The following is a 5,122-nucleotide window of genomic DNA, read 5'->3' as shown; positions in this document are numbered from 1 at the left end:
TATCTTGATAGGAGTTTGGTTGTTAAAAGTGCGCTTTTTTATAAATTCAGCAAATGCATACTTACAATTTGTGCATTTTAGCCCTGGCCCGTGTTTCTCGGTGGTTAGAGTGTCGTCCTTCCCACCAAAGGGTTGCAGGTTCAATTTTTGATCAAGGGCACATACCTGGGTTGCGGGGCAGTCCCAGCCCCGGGCAGGGCATGTGCAGAAGGCAGCCCATCAATGTGTCTCCCTCACATCAATGTTTCTCTCTCTCCCTCGCTCCCTCCCCCCGCCCCCTCTCTAAAATTTAATGGAAAACATTTTGAGAATGAACAACAACAAAAAGATTTGTGCATTATATTGCATGTATATTTTATAGCAAGAGACAAAAGGCTTTAAATAAATATCAAAGTCTAGTTAATAATTTGCATTCTGAAGTATTTAGGGGAGGTGTTCTGATGTCTGTAATTTTCTCTGAAATACATAAAAAAGTAGATGTTTTTGTGGGTGGAGAGGGATGGAAAGACAGACAGATGTGTGATCGATCAAACAGCATTAAAAAGTTAGTGGCAGGCACTGTCCGGTGAGGCTCAGTTGGTTGGGCATCCGTGCACTGAAAGGTTGCTGGTTCAATTCCCAGCCGGGGTTGCGGGCTGGATCCCCAGCAGGGGGTGTGCAGGAGGCAGCCGATCAGTGATTCTTTTTTTTTTTTTTTAATATATTTTATTGATTTTTTACAGAGAGGAAGGGAGAGAGATAGAGAGTTAGAAATGTCAATGAGAGAGAAACATCGATCAGCTGCCTCCTGCACATCTCCTACTGGGAATGTGCCCGCAACCCAGGTACATGCCCTTGACCGGAATCGAACCTGGGACCCTTCAGTCTGCAAGCCGATGCTCTATCCACTGAGCCAAACCGGTTTCGGCCAGTGATTCTTAATCATTGATGTTTCTATCTCCCTCTCCCCCTGGAAATGGAACCGTTATGTCAATAGCGGTCACTTGCCCAAATTTAAAAGGTAACTATAAGAACAAATGCATAAAATGTTACCAAGTTTTCCCAGCATTTTGTTATTGAAGATTTCAAACAAGGTTGAGTTTTGCAGCAAACACCCATACATCCAGCACTTCCATTCTGTCATTGACTTTTTTTTTAATGTATATTTTTATTGATCTTAACGTCGTATTTGCGTTTTAGAATGGCTCCGTGATGGGTAGTGACGTAGCGTGTTCCCCTGGCCCGTTTTCAAACTTGATTCTTAGGGAGAGAGGAACATTGATTGTGGTTCCACTTATTTATGCCTTCATTGGTTGGTTCTTTTTTTAAAATATATTTTTATTGATCTCAGAGAGGAAAGGGGAGGGAAAGACAAATAGAAACATCAATGATGAGAGAGAATCATCCATCGGCTGCCTCCTGCACGCCCCCCACTGGGCATCGAGCCTGAACCCGGGCATGTGCCCTGGCCGGGCATCAAACTGTGAGCTCCTGGTTCATAGGTCGACGCTCAGGCACTGAGCCACGCCATCCAGGCCCCTGGGTGAGGCTTGCGTGTGCCCTGATGGGGTGGAACCTGCACCCTCGGTGTATGGGGACGACGCTCCAGCTGCGGAGCCACCAGACGGGCCGTTATCCGCTTTAAAGAGCACGTCTTCTCCACGGCGGGAGTGTGTGGATTCAGACAAGAACAGCAAAAGCTCCAACTCTCCTGTGGGGACCGGGTACAGGCGGCGATCGCTCCACATGCCTTCTCCGCCGAAGCCCCTCGAAGCCGGCTGCTGTCTCAGACGCTTCACCGTTGCCTCCATCCCTCCGAACGCCTGGCTCTCGCAGACACTTGTTTCTTAAAGCCGGAAGGGCACTGCTTGCCCCCCACCCCGACCCCCCATGTCACCGTGCCTGCCTGGGGAAGAGGCTACCGTGCAGAGGGCTCCTGGGAAACGGAGGTGTCCCAGGGCCGCGTAACTAGAAGCTGATCAGCACCAACTTGACAGACACCGATGGCAGGTCTGCTGTCCCCAGGCACGACGGGCTGGACGCATGGGGGGCTGTCAGCTCGGCCCCGAGACCTGCTGCCATGTCAGGCCGTCCCGGCTCTGTGCCCTGGCACCTTCCTGCCCAGCCACCACGGAGCAGGTGGGCTGAAGGGTAAACGTGAGGCTCTCAGCTCTCCCGGAGGCATCTTTCCCTGCTGATATATATTTTAAAATATGTTTTGATTGATTTCAGAGAGGAAGGGAGAGGGAGAGAGAGATGGAAACATCAATGATGAGAGAGAATCATCGATCGGTTGCCTCCTGCACGTCCCCTACTGGGGATCGAGCCTGCAACCCGGGCATGTGCCCTTGACTGGAATTGAACCCAGGACCCTTCAGTCCACAGGCCGACGCTCTATCCACTGAACCACACCAGCTAGGGCTCCCTGGTGATATTTCGAAGAGGAGCCAGGTTTGTGCCGGTGCCGCCCTGTCCGGAGGCGAAGACACAGACCAGATGACCGCCGGGCAGTGCCCGGAGCCAGCCTGAGCGGCCTCCGCGTGGCCAGGACGCACGCTCCGTGGAAGGCGCACAGCTCAGGCAACGGTGCTTGGCTTGTGGATTTTGACGACTTCAAATGCCCCCGTGAGAAAACGATGGGAAAAGGACAGACTTGACTGACCCGGTTTGATGCGCCTGGAGATGGGACTGGCGAGGCCACTTCAGATGGGCCGGGGCAGGGCCAGGCGCTCGGGGCCCGGCGCGGGCGGGAATGAGGTCAGCGAGTGGCGATGTGTCCAACGGAGAGGAATGAGCGGAGCTTCTGTTCGGCAGGGCCCTGGGGGGCTGCCGGCCCTGGCTGCCTGCTTATTAATTGTTGTGTTATTTTTACTGCGCTGTGGCCGGCCTAGTTTTCCTTCATGCCTAATAAAGGGCAAAACTGTTTACATAGCACCCCTGTGCCTGACACGGAGCAGCGGAGGCCCGCAAGGCCTTCCCTCGCGGAGATGACACAAGCCAGCAGCCGGGGAGGAAAGTGGCAGCGGCGGCGGCTGGGTGGTGCATCACGTGAGACAAAACCAGGACAAGGTGAGGTCAGACCCCCGGGAACAGCTCCAAGTGCAGAGCTGGCTCCGGGGGTTGATGGCGTCAGCGCCAGGGTAGACGGGCCAGCCGCTGCCCGTTCTCGAGGTTCCGCAGCCCCGATCTCTGTCCAGAAACCGCCTGCGCAACCTTCTCCCCACGTCAACGGGGCTGAGACGATGGCCAGGGGCTGCGGCGAGTTCCAGGGCGACATCCGTCTTCGTCTGCCTGCTCTGCCTTCTCTCACGCCCGCTCCCTGCGTAGGTGAGTGCTGTGGATTTTTCCATCGAAGGTCTCGTGACCACGGTCTGTTTTCCCTCCAGCCTCCGCTGGCTCTATCACAGGCTCCGCTCTCCGGCTGCGGAGGAGACGGCCCCGCTCAGAGCTCTGGTGACCTTCCCGGAGCGCCAGGCGGGTAGGACACAGGTGACCCTGCCACCTACCGAGGGCTCGCTGTGAGCTGCATCCCCCTCTCGCCTGATGGTCACCGCTGGTTAAGACAGGGAGCGTCACCGTCCCATTTGACAGAGGGGGAAACTGAGGCTCAGGCCAACCCGTTCATCCAGCACGGAAGCGGCGGAGGCAGGAGGCAGGACGTGAACTTGTCACCAGGGCCGCTCTGCTTCCTCCCGCCGCCCCCGTGACGAGTGCCCCCGGGAAAGTTCCCGGCCGCGTCCTGCCCCCTCCCCGTGTGACCCACAGGTCACGCCTCAGAACCGGCAAGATCCTTTGCTACAGTTTGTCCAAGTGTAGCTTCCTGTGTCCACCGGCGGGGCAGCGTGGCCCGGGAGCAGGCTCCGCAGCCTGGGAGGCAGGCTGGACTAAACCGGGCTCGGGAGTCTTCCTGTCTGTTGCTAATCCTCACCCGAGGATACTGTTCCTTTGATTTTAGAGAGAGTGGGAGAGAGAGGAACATCGGTGTGAGAGAAACACAGCCGGCGGTTGGCTCCTGCACGCGCCACAACCAGGGCCGGGCGGGGGATGTGACCGCAGCCCAGGTACGTGCCCTCGATCAGAACCGAACCCGGGACCCTCAGTCTGCAGGTCAACGCTCCACCCACGGAGCCACGCCCGTCAGGCATGACGCTGGCTTTTTCACTGAATAGCTCCTTCGCCCTGAGCAGACTCCTCTCTCTCAGGCCCCTTCTGTACAAGACGCGCGAGCCACTGGCCTGGAGGAGCGACATGACGTAGGTACAGGCTGGTTCGCCTTCTCCTGAGCCAGGGCGCTGGGCCACTGAGGAGTGGGCAGGGCTGCGAGGAGGCTCCATGGGGACCCGCAGCCCAACAGTGCTGGGAAAGTGCCTCCTCCCACCCACAGCTCGTGCCTCCTCCCACCCACCTCGTGCCTCTCCTCCCACCCACAGCTCGTGCCTCCTCCCACCCACAGCTCGTGCCTCCTCCCACCCACAGCTCGTGCCTCCTCCCACCCACAGCTCGTCCCTCCTCCCACCCACAGCTCGTCCCTCCTCCCACCCACAGCTCGTGATCACCAGCCACCTGCTTATCAGCTCTGCCGCCTTCCTAACGCAGACGCTGGCGTTACCGGGCAGGCCAGGGCTGTGAGATCACCATCCCACAAGGATCACAGCTCCAAGGGCACAAGCTCCCCTCAGGCCGCCCCTAGCAACTAAACACTTCCAACTCACTCATTCTTAAGACACTGTTTATGTTACTCTGTCAACTGCGATACTTGTGGAGATGGCAGAAATAGAGAAAAGCTGGCTGTGGTGTTACACGGAAATGAGAGCTATGACTGTGTCCTTGTAAAATTCTATAGAACTGCCTGTGGCTCATATGAAGTAACTGTGCAAGGACTGGGAATTTTGATTTTCCGCCTTAAAACATTCTCTAATATTCGGTTATCGTTGTTTACAAAGTGACATTTTAGAGAAAGGAAACCTGAGGAGGAAGTTGGCTGTCACGCAGCACACACACCCACTCCCCCCGCTCTGCCTTCCAGACTCAGGCCGGGGGTCCTGGACCCGCTTCCCTGGGCAGGGGGCCCCGCTGGGCTGGAGGGGAGGCCGCCCGCCCGGCCTCAGGGAGCTGTCCCCCAGCCCTCCACTGCCGCCTCTGC

Source organism: Myotis davidii, unplaced genomic scaffold, assembly GCF_000327345.1.
Source record: "Myotis davidii unplaced genomic scaffold, ASM32734v1 scaffold826, whole genome shotgun sequence".
NCBI lineage: Eukaryota > Metazoa > Chordata > Mammalia > Chiroptera > Vespertilionidae > Myotis > Myotis davidii.
Note: the sequence above shows the minus strand (reverse complement) of the source record.